The sequence below is a fragment of the Miniopterus schreibersii genome (genome assembly GCF_964146895.1).
Source record: "Miniopterus schreibersii genome assembly, chromosome: 1".
Classification (NCBI taxonomy): Eukaryota; Metazoa; Chordata; class Mammalia; order Chiroptera; family Miniopteridae; genus Miniopterus; species Miniopterus schreibersii.
Window position 1 is genome coordinate 126,746,781 of NC_138101.1, and position 21,163 is coordinate 126,767,943.

The following is a 21,163-nucleotide window of genomic DNA, read 5'->3' on the forward strand; positions in this document are numbered from 1 at the left end:
GAGGGTGGAAGGGGGACCGTGCACTACATAGCCTTTAATATTTTAAAATCTTTGAACTCTGTGAATCTATTTCATATTCAAAAACTTAAAACAACAAAACCCTAAACCAGTTTGCTGCGGGTAATTTAAAGCTACAGGGCTGTGATCTAATTATATTGTCTTCAACAAAACCTGCCCTTTTATAGACACTTGTGTTATATAATCAGTGGCCCATGGAGAGCCATCAATCTTTACCACTAGTCTGCTTCGAAGAATATTATCTTATTTCTCCACCTAAATATCCCCTTCCATCTAAGAAATAAAGCAGCTTATCCAAGCACTTCAATTCAATAATTTCACCATTAAGAACACTTCTGTTACTATTCTTCTAAGCACTTTTAAAAAGCTGAAAACTTCAATTGAACAGACTGCTCATTGTAAGATAAAATGCAATTTATACATTGATTGAAATGGCTTGATGAGGACCTTAATAATCCTTTGCTTTAAAAGAGGAGCTTCAGTACATGGAAGGAAAAGCCCACTCAAAATGATAATGCAGTGCTCAGAATAGTACTATGGGTTGAACCATTCAATAATAAGGCATAGTCATTTCATTATATTGGGCTGCCTGTCATTTTCCAAAACAGCAGTAAAAGGATACTGTCATTAAGTCATTGAGCATCCTGGAAGAGCTGATGAGATAAAACATTGACACCAGGTTCTGCAACTACTGTACGTTCATGGACAGAATTAGAGGGGAGGCTGAGGGACAAATAAAGAGGAAGAGACAGGACAGCCTGATGGAAGAAACATCACCCTAGGGCGTGAAGACCTGAATTCTACTTACATTTTCCCCATTAACTAGCCCATTATTTAATCTTCCTGGGCATCAGTTTCCCCTGATTTGTAAAATTTAGATAATAGTACATTTTCTGCTATGGCAGAGACTCTATGCACTCACTAAACCCATTTCCCTTTTTCCTGAGCATAGGGTTAAATAACATTTCCCAGGTACACCAGGCAGTTAGGTGCACACTGGCCAATGAAATGTGGGTGGAAGTGATATTTCATCCATAAAGAGTACTTTGTGATCCTCTGTGCACTCCCTCTTCCTTGTCTGCTGGCTGGATTTGGAAAATCCAGTGGAGGAATCTGAGGTCTTGGAAAAATGGCTCTACTGTGTTCAATATAGTAGCACCTGAAATGTGGCTAGTCCACACTGAGCTATACTGTAAGTGGAAAATACACGCTAGATTTCAAAGACTTAGTATGAAGAAAGAATTTTTTTAAAGCTTATTAGCAATTTTTACATTAATTGCATGTTGAAGTGATAATATGGAAATTTGGGGTTAAATGAAATATATTATTAAAATTTATTTGACCTGTTTAAATTTTTAATGTGGCTACTAAAACATTTGAAATCACAAATGTGATTCACATTCATGGCTCATTTAGGTTTTTACTGGACAGTGCTGCTTGAGACAGAGGAGCCCTGATCACTGAATGACTGCACAGGGCAGAGCTCCCCTGCTCCAGTGCTGTGCTATCCCCATTCCAGACACACTTGAAAGGAGAAACTGCAGAGCTCGACCCGTGTTCTTTCAGGAGTCCATTCTGAAGTCCCTGCATGTGTACCTGCCCTAGATGAGATAAAGAAAACAGAGATTTGTGCACATGAAGGGTAAAGGAGATAAGGGAAGAGTATTTTATAACATGATCTTGGCTATGACCATCAGACCTTTAGACTCCAGAAACATTTGGCAAAACTGGCAGAGGAAAGGATAGAGTTGGAAGACGTAGAGACTTCTCTCCACAGGTAGTGATTAGCACTAAAGTAAAGACGTGCTCAGTTCTATCTGCCCATCTAAAGCTTCGCCATAACTAGTACTGGCACCCATACTGACAATACCATACAGTTCTGGGTAGATGCTCCAAATCAAAGCAATTTAAACAATGGGCACCTGTGCATCCTGAATGGTGAGAGTGCTCTCCTTCTACACAGGGACCTGAGAGAAGTACTGCAGTGTCGCACAGGATGTTAAGTGTCACAAGTGCAGGAAAAGGCAATTGGTTGGATATTATGTTTTCCTTCCTCCTTTTTAATAATAATCCTTCAGATACATTGCAATATTCATTTTCATACAATATCAATAAATAATCTTATCAAATAAATACTTTGTAGAAAGCTGCCAAATGATCGGGTCATGGGATGTATGTGGGTGTCTACTTCTCCACAAAGCTCATTCAAGTCCTTTGTAAGCGAGATCATTGCTAAGAATAACCTGTTTATATTTCCTGTTGATAATTCCATGGGTCAAGCTAATAAAACATGTTAATGAGTTTTCCCTCCCTCTCTTTCTCACCTCTTTCTTCTTGAAAGTAAAGATCTTGTTTAAGAAAGTAAAGATCTTATTATTTCAAAGGTACTAAAGAAAGGAAGCAAAATCTGAGTCTCAGGTATTTCTTGGACATATTAATTACAGTTAAACTTCTATAGATAATAGCAAAATACATTGTTTTGGTTCACACAAATACAAATTCTTACTGAAAAACTTTAATTTCCTATCAGGTATATAGGTACTCTCAACAAGCTCTACTTTTAATAAAAGATATATATTATAAATAAGGATTGATCAACTGCAATTGTGAGATTTTTGGAGTTAAGAACCTTGTAACAAATGAATATTGTGTCTAGTCTCCATTTCACTCTCTTTTTAAGTGATTAATGCTTAAAAAAATAAATATGTGAAATACGCAGTACTTGTCATTTTTTGTTTGATAATAAATATGTAATAATGTCAAATATATGCTATATTGATAATATTATGAAATATCTCAAACATCATATATTAATAGTGATACTTGTTTAAGATTACTACTACTATATCAAAAAATGTTATCCAAATTCTTTTCTAAGCATCAGTATTAATGCTTTGTATTATCTGCCACACTTACCTTCTAAACAGGTCAAATTATAACACACAAAGACCTAACTACGTAAGACCAAATCAACATCATCTAAAAATTAAAGCAAGGGTAACCTTCCTAATTATATAAAGAATGGCAGCCCCTCAACAACAAAAAAACAAATAGCTCAATTTGAAAATGGGCAGAGGATCTGAATAGACATTTATCTAAGAAGACATACAGATGGCCAACGGGCACAAGAAAAGGTGCTCGGCATCACTAATTATTAGGAAGATGCAAATCAAAACCACAGTGAGATGTCACTTCACACCTGTTAGAATGGCCATTATGGAAAAGACAAGAAATAATGTCTTGTCAAGGATGTGGAAAAAAGGGAACCCTCATACACTGCTGGTGGGATTATAAACTGGTACAGCCACTATGGTAAACAGTATGGAGGTTCCTCAGAAAATTAAGATGAAAACTACCATATGACCCAGTTATTTCCACTTCTGAGTATCTATCAGAAGAACACAAGAACACAAATTCAAAAAATATACGCACCCCTACGTTCATTGCAGTATTATTAAAAAGAGCTAAGATACAGAAATAACCTAAGTATCCACCTATGAGTGAATAGTACATATACATACATATGTACCACTCACCCATAAAAAAGAAAGAAGTCTTGCCATTTATAACAACATAGACAAACCTTGAAGGTACTATGATAAATGAAATGAGTCAGACAGAGAAAAACAAAAACACCATGATTTCACTCATCTGTAAAATCTAAAATAAGCAAAGCAAACAAACAAAATAAAACAAAAACAAACTCATAGATACAAAGGACAGATTAATGGTTACCAAAAGGGAAGGGGGCTGAAAGGCAGGCAAAATGGGTGAAGGGAGTCAACTGTATGGTGATGGATGGTAACCAGATCTGTAATGGTTATCACTTTGTGGTGTAGACAGGTGTTGAATTATAATGCTGTATACTCAAAACTTACACAATAAAAGAATTTTTTAAGTATGCATATGAAACTATATTTATATAAAAATATATACAGGATATATATATGATATAGGATATATATTTACATATATATTCTATACATATGAAAATAGGATTTCTTACTTTTCTCCTTGAGTTAGGAGGGCAGGGACTTTGTTTTATTTGCCATTCAATCTACCGCACCTGTAACAGTGCCTATATGCGTCAGAAACTTAATAAATATTTGTTGAATGGAAAAAAAAATTGGCAGCCTTAAACAGGTGAATAAGAATGGAAATCCTTTCTCTCTCTTTCTTTGTTCCATTAATTTTATGTTTCTCATGTGTTTTAAACTTTTGTGTTGTGAAATATGGCTTGCATAGATAAAAGTTTATAAATCATAAATTTCCATCTTAAATAATCATTAAGTGTATACATGTAACCACCACTGTGCTGAAGAAATGGACCATTGCTGACAGCCAGATGCTCCTCACAAGCCTTTTTGCGCAGAGGTGATCAAGCCTATTGCTTTATGGTAATCAATTCTTCTTTTTTATCATTTTACTTCCTTTATCATTTTACTAAATAAAATAGTTTAGCTTTCCCTGTTTCTGATCCTTACATAAATGGAATCAGACAGTATATAGTCTTTTCTTTTAAAAGAACTTTAAAAGTACATATTCTTTTGTCTTGTCTCTTTAAGCTAACAAATGACTGAATAACATTTCACAATGTTTAACCTAACAATAGTCTTTCATATCCTGTGTGTTTCTATCATGAGAAATGTTCTAATATACAGAAGAATATTTAATGTGCATAAAGTATAAAGCATAACAAGATGAACAGTCACGTAACCCATCATCCAGCTCTAGAAATTTCCCTCACTTCTAATCTGGGTTTCCAAACTGTTCCTAACAGTTTCCAAACTATTTTGACAAGAAAAAGAAAAGTGGGGGAAGATGTATTGAACTATTTAACTACCAATTATTATTGCCTTGGTAGTTCAGGTCCTCTAAACGTATTTGCCAGCAGTGCGGCCAAACCAGCCTGACCTCCTAACCCCAGCCACTTGGAGCTGCCCTGGTCTGGATGGTGACTGAAAATGATTTATTCCTGAGGCCAACTTGCTGAGGTTACACCATATGGAAAGTAACAGAGGCATGTAACTCCCACCTGGGCCTGAGGTGCTGTAAGCTGTTTCTCTCTGAACTCTATTCTCAGCATGCAGAAGGCTCCTCACACAGTTGTTTTGTTGCTCTGATTTCAGTTCTAGGGGAATTTTATGTCAGCTCATTCCTAGTTCCTGAAGATGCCTTCCCCAAGTGCTGCCATGGAGTATTTTCTGGCAATAGTCACTTCCTTTGGCTATTATCTAGCCCATGACAGGGCTGAACAAAAGCTGCAATTTCTGGCACAGAGGCAAGTATTTATTCATTCATTCAACAAATATTTATTGAGCTCAAAGAGTGTAAGGCACTCTGTGAGGCAACATATGCTCCATGGAGCATAAGTAAGCAGAGTAAGAGGTCTAGTAAAACCCCAGACATGGACAAAGGTTAATGGTAAAAATCTCTGAAAGAATAAAACAGGATTTATATTATGAAGTAGTTGCTACTTTTATGAAATAGGTGAATTAAGTTGTTATTTTGGGCTCTTACATCCTGAAAGGCTCTATAAGGCCAGAGGGAGTCCTCTTAAACTCCACCACTAACACACCGCAGTACCTCATCCATGTGCTAGAACCACATTAGGCCTCTCTCCCTGACTACAGTAGCTTCTTCTTTTTCTTTTTTCTTTATTGTTGAAAGTATTACAGATGTCCCCCTTTTTCCCCCATTAAACCCCTCTACCAGGCATCCTCCCTGCCCCCCCCAGTTGTCTCCACACTATTGTCTGTGTCCTTCGGTCATGTATATATGTATCTAAGTTCTTTGATTCATCTCTCTTCCTCCCCCCCACCAACTTCAGTAGCTTCTTAGGGCGGACACCAGGCAGTGTCATTCATCTTTGAATTTCCAATGGCCCATATATGAAAGGGCCTCGATAAATAGCTGGTAAATTAATGAACAAATATATGCTACCTGAACATTCAATCAAAATCTAAAGTAAAAGCTTAAAAATAAGTGTCCTATGGAATCGTCCCTTAATATAAAGAATATGTGCCTTAAGATGTTGATATATATGTTAATTTGATTATTAAATAGCCCTAGGGATTTTGAAAAAAAAAGTGTCCTGGCAGGGTGGCTTGGTTGGTTGGAGCGTCATCCCTTACACCAAAGTGTTGCAGGTTCAGTTCTCAGTGAGGGCACATACCTGAATTGTAGGCTGGTTCAGTCCATGGTCAGAGTGGGTACAGGAGGCAATCGCTTGGTGTTTCTCTCTCACATCAATGTTCCTCTCTCTCCCTTCTTCTCTCTCAAAAATCAATTTAAAAAAACACACCACATATCCTGGGGTGACAATTAAAAAATAAATAAATAAAAAGTATCTACAGAAGATGTAGCATTACAGGTATAACTGAAATAAATGCTTCCTGCACCTAACTCAGGAGTCATCTGTTGTTATATATGCAGGGCAGATATTCAGCCAGCATGCAGTAGTGAGGCCACACCTATTGTTTATAGCTGGCACCCATTCTGATTGGCCAGTGCTTATTTCATGCTACTTGTTAAATATGTGAATATCATGCATTATGCAGAAAAGAAGGATACTTATTATAAAATGACAATCACGTAACAGTGGATGAATTTTCTACTGTGAAAATGGAATTGCAGAAAGAAATCTGAAAACTATCAGTGAATTTTACTTATACCTTAATTAATAAAATAGTTTTATAGTTTATTTTTATAGAAACACCTTAGATAGAAACTCCCTAAAAAAGAAAAGGCTTTTTAAGAAAGCTGGAGTGACTATATTAACTTCAGAAAAAGTAAATTTCAGAGCAAAAAATATTACCGGGAATAAAGAGAATCATTTCAAAATGATAAAAGGAAAAGTTTATCAAGGGGATATAACAATTCTAACTGCATCTCATGAGGGAGCTTCAAAATACATAAAGCAAAAACTGACAGAACTGCAAGGAGAAATAGACAAATTCACAGTTATAATTGGACATTTCAATACCCTTCTTTCAATAATTGATAGAACAAATAGACATAAATTCAGTAAGGATACATAAAGAGAGAAAATTTTAACACTAGTAACCAATGTGACCTAAGAATTCTCTCTCGAAGAGCAGAATATTCACTATTTTCATGTGCCCATGGGACATTTACCATGACAGGCCATAATCATAAAGCAAGTCTCAAAAACTATTTTTTTCTTTTTTTAAAAAAAAATATATCTTTATTGATTTCAGGGAGAGGAAAAGAGAGAGGGAGAGAGAGAGAGAGAGACAGAAACATCAATGATGAGAGAGTCATTGATCGAGCCCATGACCTGGGCATGTGCCCTGACCAGGAATCGAACCCCGATCGCCTGGATCCTAGGTCGATGCTCAACCACTGAGCCACGCCCAGCCAGGCTCAAAAACTTTTAAAAAATTCAAGTTATAAAAAGTATGTTCTTTGGCTACAATAAAATTAATTTAGAATAATAAGAATAGTAACAAAAAGATCTCTGAAAAATCCCCAAATATTTGGAAAATAAATAATACACTTTTAAATAATTCATGAGTCAAAGAAAAAATCAAAAGGTAAATTAGAAAGCATTTTAAATGAATAAAAATAAATATACTTTTGCTGCCGCTAATGCGGTACTTAGGAGAAAAATTTATAGCATTAAACCCTTTTTGTTAAAAAAATAAAGACAAGTCTCAGATCAATGACCTTAGAGTCTACTGTAGGAAACAGAAAAAGGGGAGCACTAAGATAGGGTACACAGAGAAACCCTAAAAGTATACTGTACATTTGGTCATTAATAAGCAATCCAGGGATGAACCTCCTCAAAGGCATCCCAAACCCTGCTACACAGAAGCCATTGAGGATGAGTGCCCAATCTGATAAACACCACAGGAAGCACTTGGCAGAAACAGTAAGTTCTTTTTAAAACACCAAAGAAGTGAAGAATTGAAAGGACGCATACAAACTGTGTTTATTCACAGGAAGTAACCCTTGATGACAATGTGTTTAATGAGTTTTCTCTCATACTTTATGAGAATATTTGACTCTTGATCCTCTCATTGGGGGTTTATGGCTAAACTTCCATGAAAATGAATTAACGTTTATTAAACAGTTACAAGGAGCCACACAAAATTGCCATTTTTATAGGTCCAAAATTGTCAAATATTGGCAATTTCATATTGTTCAAGGTAATGATTCCTGATGCTGCAATAGATATAAATTTGAGAGGAGCAATAATTTGGAAGCAATAATTTTCAGGTTTATTAAATTGACATAACATAGAAAGAATAGGATAATATTCTTTTAACTTTAATTTTAATTTCTTAAGTCCCATACCATGACTCTTTCCTCCAGAGAATTTTTCCCCACCAAAGGCACAATTTTATATCTAATATAGCCAATAGGCCACCCCCAATTCCTAGTACACAGACATCCTTCTAGAGACCCCAAAAGGCTTCATGTGATCGTATACATATGCATGTATATTACTTTTAATTAAAAGGCAGTTTTTTCTCTTGAGAAATTTACCCAAGTTTATGCAACATTGGTGTATCTCAATTCAAGAAACTGATATGCAAAGAAGAGCCATCCAAACATAATTTAAGTCATTACTTCCTGTTCATTTTACACACAGATTACTTAAAAGTGGTCAGCTTTCGAAGTATGTGTTAAATCATTTCAGTTACAAAACCCAGTTTGCACATATGTTTCAGAAATGTGACATGAAGTATATGTATAAATTTGAATAAACACTGGATTAAATAGCACACTCAGGCTGAAGTTCCAAAGCACCATTTATAGTATTTACATACTTATTTTATGGACCAGATACTTAGGTGCCAAAACTAAATTTGATACTATAGGTCAACACTGGAATGAGAAAAGCAATAACACTGCAGCATTTTATGCTAACTACACGATATGGGGCATAAACATAAGGTTAAGTGAGGTTATTTGGAAAAGTATGTTGATTCTCATATTACTCTAAAGATAAAGCCCAGACCCTATTAGGTGGTTTTAAAACATATGAAAACTACACTACGAGGCTTAACATCTTTCCTATTATTTCCCACAAATACAAATGTCTGCCTTTTGGAGGTAGAAAAAGGGAAATAAAACAGAAAAGAGGAAGGCCCATTTCAAAGAGGCATTTTACCACATGCCAGATGAGTCGCACTCCGGGTAAACTCCATCCGTCCCCCTTATGTCTTAGAACTTGACTGCACTCGAGTAAGGACAGGAAGACTTTCATTCGGCATAATGTCAAGGTAGCGGGGAAACACAGTGCCCACTGATACAGGCATGTTGAGACTCTCACGTCCAGCTCTTGAATTGAACAGTTTTATTACCTCTGCCCATCTTATAAAGAATTTCAGGTAAACAACATCCTACCTGAACTGTGCAGCAAGAAGAGGTCCAAAGTACTGTGGGCTCCTACACAGGCTGCTGAAATTTCAGCCAAGTCATCCGCTTCTGTTAGTTACTCCACTACCACCCAACAGGTTGAAGCTGGGCAAAGAGAGCCCAGATCTTGTGACTCAAGTAGATTTGTTTTCTAGCCAGCTGTCACTGCTTAACCAGCTTCACAAATAGAGAATATAAAACACAACATATAACTTTCTTTCCAGATCTAAACACTTACAGGCTTCAGGTCTACTGCCTAGAGGCCTGTCATGAACTGTAACTATAGTAAGGTTTCAAATCCTCAGTCCCTCAGCTCCCAGACTGCTAACTGGAATTTCAGCCCACATGTGCCCCTCACCATTAGCAGGGTTATTTTAGGCACTGACCTAAGTTCTCAGAGAATGTAAGCTGATGGCAAAGAGGTGTCTAATGTGTCAGTTGCTTGGTTACAGTCGAAAGCTCATTCGAGAAGCTTACAATCTGTGTGCAGCGTTTCCTCAACACCCCACTACGTGGGGTTTTACTTTAGCTGAAGAGAAACTGTTAATAATCACAGAGAACTCAGACCCATCATGAATAATAATAATTCCACAAAAGCACGCGAGTGACTTGGACAGCTGTTTCATAAAACAATTCCAAGTTCTGACTGGCAGTATTCAGTCACATAGTACACTGCTCCCCCAGTAAAAGCAAATGAACTGCCCAGAATCTTATCAAGATTATCCATTCCCTTCCAGGCTCTCACAGAGAAAGCTATAAATATAAAAATACTCTAAATGTTTTTCATAATTATGAATGTTCCCCTTTACAAACTGCTACACATCTACTAAGGCCTGCTATTCCTAATAAAGCACTCCACCTACTGGCTAATACTCCTGTTTTTTAGACATGCCCGTCATGTCATGAGAGAAACACCTAAAATAAACAGTAGAGAGGAATTGCATCGTGCCTCCTTACCGGTGAGTGCCTCCACGCAGCACTGAGCATTCTGGCTTCCGGAGGCCACAGAGAACAAACTCACAAACCTTTCAACTTCCTCATCAACATCCTTTCTCATGGTTTCCAGAAAAGTAAGAACTCAGGGAGAAATCATGAATTCCCAGGAGGGGGTGGAAATAAATTAGATATAAGGAAGAATGTCCTGGGTTGGAGATTTACTTATGGAAAGAATTAGTCAAACTTTATTCTGTAGGCAGGTTAAATAAAAGTGTTGACGAATCTGTTAGGAATGGTTAGCCATGATCTCCCTAAAAAGAAAGCACCCAAATGGGTAAAGGCTGAGAGTCTCTTCTCTTTGCCTGGCTACTGTTCTCAAAAGTCTTGACCGTCACCTCCCGATAGAAGCCTCAGTGCTCCCAGGCTCTGTCAACTGCCTGATGTCTTAATGGTCTCGTTACCTCCTCCCTCACTCCCCAAACAGGGAACTCTAGGCAGCAGTTGCTGTGTCATGTTCATCTTTGCAGAGCTGGCTTAAAACAGCACTGGGCCCTTAGCAGATGTCAATGAATGTATGCTGAATAAATTAATTCTGGGATATTACAGAATCAATGACCAACTTCTCCCACCCGTCTCCCACTCTCCTGAGACAGTGTTAGTTCAGGGTGACCAGCAGCTCTGAGATGGCACAATGGATGTCATTCCAGTCTTTAGTAAGAGTGTATTTAGAGCCCGTTCTCAGCTTCATTCTTAAGCCAGGCCTGCTCCAGTCGGTCTGTTCCAATGATAGATATGAATCTGCCTTCCTAAAGCCAAAAGGCTTTCACACAGCTCCCTCTCTATCATGCAATTACCCCTTTTCTCTAATAAGCCACCTCCCACTTCCCACAAGCCGGGTTTCTTCCATTTGTGATGATAATACAGACAGGAAAGACATATCCGGCAGTCAAAGCCAGCTCACAGTACGGATGAATCACAGACTACAGTGGCTACAAACTGAGGGAACTTTAACCTTCAAATTCTTTGAATATCTTTCAAGAATAAGAAAAAAGCATATTTTCTACAAGGAGTGGTGAAAGTATCTGGAGCACTGGAATATCTCATTGGAGTTATTTGTTTCATCACTGGTTTTTTTTAATCTAGAATTTGATAGCATAGCCTGTGACATTATTATTTATTTTTTTTAGGAGAGAGAGCTATAACCCCAGTTCAGTGGTCAGTTATATCCTCGCAGGGAAAAAAGAAGGAACATGTACTTCACTGACTCCTATTTTTAATTCTCATTTAAATAGCTGTCAGCTCCGGCCAGCACAAAAGAAGAAAGATGACCAGAACCAAGTATCAACATCAGTCTTGAAAGCTATGCTTATTTGAGAATTTACATATTCCTCAGAGAATTTAAGGAGCATCCAAATATAATTTTCTATAAGTCTGCCACATGCGAAAAGCTTATTGTTTGTCTGTGTGTCTGTGTGTGTGTATCATCCAAATAAAAATATCTGACAGAGTTGGCTGCAAGAGGAATTCTTCTAATATCCCTATTGGGGGAAATGCATTTAAAGACTCTCATTGTAAAATATATTTATTCATTTAATATAAATTACTTATTCAACATCCATTATATCTAAAGCTCTGTGCTCAGCTCTCAGAATTTTAAAAATGAAAAGAACATGGCCCCATCCTCAAAAAACTTTGACTCTAGAGAGACAGATAGGTACATGAAGAATTACAGTGTAGTCTGAGGAGCACGGCGATGGTACCTACAGAAGGTGCCGTGAGAACAGGAGGGAGAAGGGCCACCTAACTCTAAATAAGGCGGAGAAGCCAATCGCAGGAGGCGAGACCAAGCCAAGGTCTAAAAGACAAGAGAGCCAGGCTTGGGTTTTGGGGGAAAGCATCTGAGGAAGGAAAAGCATCCTGGGGGAAATCCTTTCACAATGTTTATGTGCATCAAATGATCACATTGTACACTAACGTACATCTTCGTATGAGGGGAGCCTAGCCTGCAAGGGTGGGAGCGAGCAGAGAGTCAAGAGATAGAAGCAGAGAAGGAAATCACTCCTCCCGTGTCAGGCCAGCCCACAGGAGGGGGTGTCTGGGACCACAGCTTGCAGTACACCCCAATCCTGCAGGACTTCCGCCGGCCTTTAGTGGGGGAGGACTTAAGTTAAAACAATCCAATTAAGTAATGATTTGTTTCCCACTTGATTCATGAATCGGAGCAGATAGAATCACTTGTTGATGTGTAAAAATTACATATCGATGTTTGATATTACTCTATATGTAGATTTATGGCCTAGATATGGGTGTTACTAGAAACATAAGCTTCATTTTTGAAGGCACATACAATACATTATAAGGCAATGATTCAGAATCACAAAGTCATCAGAGTTGGAAATCTTCTGGTTCAATTTCCCCTTATTGTAGAGGTGAAAAGCAAGGCCCAACGAAGTGGTCATTTGTTCCAGTCATATGCCAGAAAGGGGCAGCCCAACAAGGACAGAGGTCTCTGCATATCTTACAGCCCATAGTGCTTGCCTTCAGTATTTGCTGGGAGTGGGAGGTAATGTATAATATATGTAATTTTATCCTATGATTTATAAAGACTCATTGTTGGATTTTAAGCACAGTAGTGAAAATTTGTGTAAGATTTTTTTATAAGGATCATTCCTTGTTTTGACAGAGGAATGAGTATAGGGGCCTTTTCAATAATTCGACAAAGGATGATATTTGGACCTAAGCAAAGGCTGTGGGGGTGGAAAAGAAAAGAGTGAACAGATTTTAGAAACAATAGGGAGCTATAATAGACATGATTAGGTAACTAGCTGGACATGGTGGGTGAGGAAACAGAGAAGATAAGCATGGTTAACTCATTTCCTGGTAGCTGAGTAACCCTGGAGGAGGTACCTAGTGGGATACACAGGAGGCATTTAGGGAGAAAGAAGATGCCAAATAGCCTTGAAATGAGCAGAATTAACCTGAAATTGGTGGAGTGACAGACGTCACAGCCACATTCACATTCCTTGTGATGCTAGATGATATTCTTGGTATTTGAGGTAGTTTATTGCTCCCAGAGGCACGTACATAAGTTATAATCACCATTCACTGATAATACTCCTGTATTTCCACAGTATCTTCAACTGCCATTTTATATCATTCTTTGATTTCTACTTCTGGTTATGGCAGACTAGCTTGTGCACACCAGCCATTTCACTGGGAACAACTAGATAAACTGAACAACCACAACAACACAAAGAATCAGTATGAAGGCACCAGAGAATTACCAGTGCAGCAGGGGTTTGAGAGCCTAAGATCTCACAGAGACTAGAAATGGAGAGAGATGAGGTATTTGGCAGTATTTTCCCCCTCAAGGCCTTACAGATTTATAAGCAGAGCTAAGAGGTTGAGAAGCTGAGCAGTCTTCAGTGCTGGAGGGACAAAAACTGAAGCTGAGAACCCACCGAGGAGGAGGAGGCACCCTGGCAGAAACCCAGAATCAGGAGTGGGGGCATGCTTAGTGTACTAGGGAACAGCTAAGTAAACCGAACAAAGGAGAGAGTGCAGCAGATGTAGCCAGATCACATAGACCCAAAGCACTGGACTATGTGGCAGGTTGGTTTTCTGGGCAGCGGACTCTGAAATGGAGATTAGTGTGCAGGATGTTTATTAGGGAGTGCTCTTGGGATAAACTCTTGAGAAAGGGAAAGAAAGTAAACAGAGCTGGGGAAAGTTGGGTTGTAATGCAATCTCAATGAGTGCATCAGCCCACCCGACAGGAACTCTGAAATTTAGAATGTTCTTCAAATGGTCCTGGTGGGGATGAGGTGGGAAGGCCTCTAAAGCCCTGCAACAACGACTCCCTAAATATGGCCTGAAAACTGACATTGCCGTGAGCACATCACAGGGTGGGAGAAGAGGAACTGGGAGACAGTAACTGGAGATAATTTGAGGGGGATCACTGCTATAAGAAATAAGGAAAGAAATGGAGTGGAAGCTGGAAGGGAATGTACAAGTCAAGGAAGAGTTCTTCCTCTTTGGGGCTGGGCTACTCACAGCTTGTTTGTGTCCTCAGGGGAATAACACAGACTGTATTTGTTCTGAAAGGACATACAGGAAAGTGATAGCAACGCCTCTGGAGAGAGGAACTGTGAGGCAGAATAAGGGTAGGAGATTCAGCATTTACCATTTTGTATCTTTGCGTACATTATTTAATCACAAATCAATCAACAATTAAAATTAAACAAAGTAGATCCTTACATATTGACACAGAAGAGGGTGGGTTACATAATAGTAACCAATGTGTTTTTAAAACTATTATAAATATGAATATAAATATGGACTAAAAGTCTAGAATAATATATACTGAGCTGTCAAAAGGGCTATCTCTACAGAATATGAAAGGAGAATTTTCACTTGTCTGTTGTTTGATGTTTTTACAACAATCCTTTATATCTGAAAAATATATATTTCATATTTTAAGTATGTTTACCATATATTAATCTGCAAATATGAATTAGTTGTCTGTGTGTTGAAGTAACCAGGAAACCAACTAGACACTTTCTTGGGCCACTAAGATCTTCAGGCTTGAGCAGTTGTGGGTGGGGTAAGGGGGAACAAAGAGGAATCAGACCTGGGCTGCTGGAGTACATAAAATACTGTGGCTCTTAAGAGAATGCCTTGCATCACTTTATATGCCAAACCTTGCCTAGTACAGTGACACCTAAATTCAAAAAATTATAAATAAAATTAGATTTTAAAAAAATATTTTGGCTCCACACTGCTTTATACTGAATCACAAAACCATTTTTCCCCTTCCTTCGGAATAGCTACGTGAATCACTTTACACAAATATCTACAAATCACAAAAAGAAACCCAAGATCAAAAAGCATGAGTGACTATGAATGGGCACCTTGACTATGAATAGGGCACACAGTTTGAGAGGAAAACCCTTTGGATTCTGCATATTGTTCTATTGTTTCGATCATAAGACTTCAGGGCTCAACACAGATCTTTCACTAATGTAAGAGCCCACACAGAATTTACCATTCAGGTCAGTTATACATTGTTTCCTCCTCAAAGATGACCCTAACATTCTCTTACTCAGAGCTATGATTTTTCATCCAACTCTGAAGAATAGTTCAACGACTTCTTTTTTCTAAAAATCTGATGTAGTAGCCAATACTTCTCTCCCAAACAAGCTGCTGCCTATCATTTGTTTGAATTGGAAAATACACATTCAGTCAGAATGTGCTCCTCAAAAGAACACTGTTAAGAGACAGAAACCCCAACTGCAAGGCCCAGTTCTCTTACATTTGGACCTTGATTTTATCTTACAGCTCAAGGCAAACTGAAAATCCAAACTGGCTTTATAAGGCCTAAAATCATCACGGTACCAGCTTAAGGAAGGCAGAGAACTCTACAAATCCCTTACAAATTAACTTACTAGAGATTACCTGAGCACAAGAGTGGTGAAAAAAGATAAAATATATGTATCTATATAAATATATAAGTTGTGAGAAAAGATAAATATATGTATCTATATGATACAGAAAATGTTCAGGATATAATATTAAAGAAACAATGTACAAAATCATGATGGAGTCTGAATCCAATTTTTTAATACATGTAAATAAAAACTGGAAAAATGAAATACATCAAAAACGGTAATAGTATCCTTAGTGGGCCATAGATGATTTTTATTTCCTCCTAATTTTTACAAGAATATGTACTATACATACAATCAGGGGGAAATAAGAGAAGTGATTTTTAGAAGCAATTGTACACAATGCTAAAAATCGATCAAAGTAGATGTTAACTTAATATAAGCCATATGCTCCTAAATCTAAACCTGATGGAATACTTTCTCAGAAAGCATTCTCCCCAAATCCCTGGGGGCCCTTTAACATGTCAAAGTTTCATGGAAATAGGACTGGGCAGCTCCCCTTCCCTCCTCCCAATATATTTTTCTCACTGCCCTCACTTGAGACTAGCTCCTTCCCCCTGGATGCTAGTTTTACTCTGAGCGAAAGCAGGCAATGTAATAGAAATCAGGAATTCTTGTGGTGAATTCCATTATACCAAGGAGCCTGTTTATGCTTCTCTTCCAGGCCCTATATTAATCCAACCATTCCCTCCCCCTCTACCATGCAGCCAGGCTCTGTCCATCCTCACCCTCTGCCTAAAAGAGCCATCACCACCTTTCTTCACATACAGTCACCACAATGTAGTTTGTGTGCTCTGGGGGCTCCCCATAAAGTTTACCCTGGTATTCACCTTCTTCCCCTGACCTGCACCTTGAATAGGTGTATATTTCAGGCCAAATCTGGTTTTCCACATGCTGGGCAACTCTTTCTGACATCAAATTACATTTTTGTGTTTTCTGATAGTGATGTCTCCTCCGGTGTGTCTTCTACCTCATTTGGCTTCCCTCCTGAGGACATGTGGTCCATCTGTAATCCTTGTCGCCCGGGCCTGCTAATTTAGCTGCTGCTGCTTCATATCTTGACTCCAGTTGGAGCTGGAATTTTCCTCCTCACTGTTCACGTGCCGAATCACTCAGTCATCTGTTTAGCAGAAGGACCCTCAGCTCCCTGACATCTATCCCTTGGTCTCATAGATCTGTGCATGATGCCTTCGTGGCACATTTGATGGCAATCACACAGGGGCTTGGCTTGTGGGTATATGTGTGTGCTTGTGTGTGTGCGTGCATGTGCCTGTGTGTGCATGTGTGAGTCCATGTGTGCGTGCCTGCGTGCGTGATGCTTCCTGGCAACCACATTCACTGACGTTGGCTCTTAATCGCTGCATAAGAAAACTCAAAACTCCTTATGTGGCCATGCTCAGCAGAGGCCTTTTCTCTAAATCTTAGAGTTTGCTTTCGGCATTTAGGGCTGATGCCCACTAGGCCTATCAAGCGATGTGAAAGATTCAGTGCGGATGCTAAACCCCAGCCAGGCAATACCCATTGACAGGAGAATCGAAGACTATCTTACTAGCAATATTTACATAGTGCTTAGTATGGCCAGGCATCATTCTGAGCATTTTACAGACACTATTTAATGTAATGCTCATTACAATTTTGTGAAGTGGATGCTATTATTATGACCATCATTTGATTGAAAAGGAAAGTGAGGCACAGTGTAGTCATGTAAGAGGCGGGGCTGAAATGTGTATCCAGTCAGTTGGGCTCCAAGAATCAACTGCCTTAACCACCATCCTAAACTGCCTCTCATCTGCAGCAAAATCTCTATAAATAAAAATTCTTCATGAGTAAAAAGATCTGCCTAAATTGATTTTGGGGACCAAAGTAGTAAATCTGCCACAGGTAGGGCATTTCTTCAAGTCTGTGGTACATACTAGTCTTGGGACAGTGGCGCTTAATTAGTTTATCAAGGCAGACAGACAGACACACATATGGAAGCCAAGTGGCCTCAGAGCCGAGCCATCCTTGGCCAATCTTCAGCTGCTTCCGCTTATGGAACGTTTTTAGTATTTTTAACTCTGTGATCCAGAAAGATCCTCAACTGGGGGCCCAACGTCTGAGGGTTTTATTCTTTATCTGACACAATTAGAATATGGCTAGATAAACGTCTATGTATGGAAAATAAGGCTAAAATACAGTAGGAGACTTAGATCGCTATATAAATATCTTAATACAGTGCATCTTTTGCATTTCACACAAGAGAAGCTCAACTTAAACCTCTCCCAACCCCATTTTTGCTGTATGCTCTTGTCTGAGTAGATTCTGAGCTGGCTTTGGGGGCTCCTGAATTAAGGAGGCATCATGCATTTTTCCCCAGGCCTCTCAACCCTGTCTAGAAGTTGCTTTTATAGATCCACACTTGCTGGCCTTCTGTTGACAATTCTTTTAAAAACTAATCTCTATGAGAATGTGAAGTACTCAAGGCCAGAATTTTTGTCAGTTTTCTTCACTGCTATGTCAAGAAGAATGTCTGGCAAATGGTAGGCTCTCAATACAGATTTGTTGAAATGATAAATATCATATAAGGCACTAGAAAACATAGCATATAAATATATTAAGGAACGATACATTGAACTTTTGTTTCAGCATGGAAATAGGGAAATTTTAAGGCACTAGGTAGATAATAATGACAATATTATGTAGTTAAAAGTGAGCTTAGGACATTTTTGTGGGTAGTTAACAGAGCTGAAAATGATTTCTGGCTGCAGACTTGGTTCATCAGATTAAGAGTAAGGATTCAGGTGGTGGATTGGTTATGTTAGTGCTGCAAACAGGAGCTGGCCGGCTTGAACCTCCACACTGAGAAAATTCAACGAGACGCCTCTTTTGAAGCTTTGCTCTTCGTAGAACAGTCAATATACACCTGCCATCAGTCCTTTAAGACACCCTGCCCAAATGTCACCTTCAAAATAAGAACTAACAACAAAAATAGTCACTGAAAACAATGACTTGGGGGATGTCTGAATTAGCTGCAGTCAGTGTGAAGGCAGAATGTTATCCTAAGTTTAAACAAATACACTTCCTGTGTCCCCAGTAAAAATATAAAATTGAGGACAAATGTTCTAGAGCTGTGGAAGTGAACAAATGCACACTTCTTTCCCAAATGAGTGGAAACTTAGAGTTTTCATCTAAAAAGAGTTGATACACTTTCTATCTTTCAAAGCAAAGAGCATATCAGCAAATTTATAGAAATGTAACACAGAGACCTGGAATCAGAACAAATTTTGGAAAATGTATGAAATGCAAACATCAAAGAGAATTTGTAAGATAAATGTAAGAACAAGTGAGCTGGAAACAGATCCCACAAAGGGAACTTAAATCCTCACCTCCCCAAGGGAGAAGTGCTAGTTTCCTGCAAGATGCAATCCCTGTTTCTTTTCTTCCTGTGAACTATAAGTCAGCCCGTCTGGAATTCAGTTTGGTTACATATAAGTTTGTCAGCCTGTGTACCCTGAAGTCTTTTTACTCTCCTCAGAGAATTCTAAGGATGGTCCTCGTAGCCACTCAGTTTTGTTTCCTTTTTTATCAGAGAACTTGTTTGTATGTATAGAAGTTGAACCATGTGAAATTACCTATATTTAACTGCCTATGACCTGCAAAAAAAAAAAAAAAGGCAAGAAAGAAATTGTATATTGTTCCACTTCGGTTGCTGTGAATCGGGTGGATGTAGTTTTCAATCCATTTTGACTTCACGCCTTCAAAGCTGTTGGGTCATAAAACCACTTGCTGAGGAATTGTATCCACTTCCCAGGCAAGGAGTTAAATTCTCTTAGCGTTGATGGAAAAAGAAAGGGACGCTCATGTTGACGGCAGCAGTCGACCTGTGACCCAACAGTATGAGCAGCGGCAAGGAAGTGAGCCCAGTAACCAAGCAAAGACCCGCTGTGCTGGGACGAAAGCTGCCCATGTGGTGGGTGAACAAGTTATTCTGGGAAACAAGACCAGGCAGTCGCCTACCATGTAAAATACTAGATTTTCAGTCCCCTCCCCTGTAATCCATATCCCTTCAAACGAACCTTGTCCTGGCAGGTTTGCTAAACAGTTGCAAAATGCTTGCATTATGAACTACTGGAATGCAAGCAGCAGGCGGCTCGCCCGCTAAGGAAACAGCTCTCCTTCCCCACTCCCTCTCTCTTGCCTTCTCTCTTTCTGCTTTGGAATTTTCATTAGAGTATGACGTTTGACTCATTCTGAAAGCAAACACTCTATTTTCTGGATTTTCTCATTTGAAAACCAGATGGCCTCTTCTCTGGCCCCGGGGAAGGGGGAAAACAATTTGTTATCAACAATTTCATTTGGCTTTTTATTTTCTAGTTTTCCAACATGCAATTCCATTATTACCTGTTGTGCACGCACCCTGGAGGCTGTGTGCGTGGCCTACGCAGCAGGCTTCCAGCACATCCCTGCCTCTGAGGACCATGCCTCATTCTTCTCCTATCTTCAACTCTGGTCCCCTTCCCCATTGCCCACCAAAAGCTAACCAAAATATTTTCTAAACTTTCACCTATGTTATATCGGAATTATTGTTTCACAACTGTGGTAAAAGGCAGTAGGTCCATCTTGGAGAAAAAAAATGCAAATCATAGAAGCTATTTTTCACATGGCAGTGCAAACATTCCACAGGAATTTATATTTATGTTTGGGAGTGCTTCTGGACTCAGCTTTAATCATTCCAAGAGACGAAGAGTCCGTCCAGTTTAAACTAGATTTTTACTCTTTATAATCCATGTGACATTCCACACATTTCGAAGCATTAGCGTTACATCATTTTCTCTTTTACTTTTCTTTAATACAAACAGCCATTATATTCCATTTTCACGACCTTTAAATTCCCAGTATCAAATTACCCAGCTGTTGTTTCAGTCTCTCAGTTGCTAAGAGATGGAGATGGTGGCAGACCAGACCAATTTTCTTCCACATAGAATTCCAAGTTGACATAAGAGGGAACTAAATTCAGCCAAAGCACAATGAGTCCAACAGTTGGCAGCCAGGCTGTGTGTCTTTTCGCAGCTGCAGGAGACAGTTGGTGCAGAGAACCTCACTGCCATCTCCCTGCCAACATCACTGCCATGTTTTCACGCATTCTCCACAATGCCTCTCAGCCAAGAGAGGCATTTTCATTTGCATTAAGGGGATCAGTCTGCTGTTACACTGCCTCTCCTAGAATTAAGTTCCATGGCTAAAGGCCATGATCTTTTCTGGGCCAAGCCCTTCAATAATGACTATAATAGAGAAAACACTAGGGAGTGCTATGGGGAGTAGTTATACTCCCCTACCACTTCTGCTTGAGGCACTTATTCCCCCCAGCTGGCAGGAGTGTTGGCAGCTTTCTCAGCTGA

General features: G+C 39.0%; 1 protein-coding gene across 2 annotated transcripts in view; it reads right to left on the minus strand.

The window, feature by feature from the left end:
* The window catches only part of AKAP6 (A-kinase anchoring protein 6), a 516,415-nt gene that overhangs the window by 278,711 nt on the left and 216,541 nt on the right, over positions 1-21,163 (minus strand). The window contains exon 1 of one of the 2 annotated variants that reach the window (XM_081157932.1): positions 9,394-9,767. The exons of the other annotated variant lie outside the window; for it this stretch is intronic. The gene's annotated coding sequence lies outside the window, so the exon portion shown is untranslated. Of the gene's footprint in view, positions 1-9,393; positions 9,768-21,163 lie in introns of those variants that run through there. 2 annotated transcript variants of the gene reach the window in all.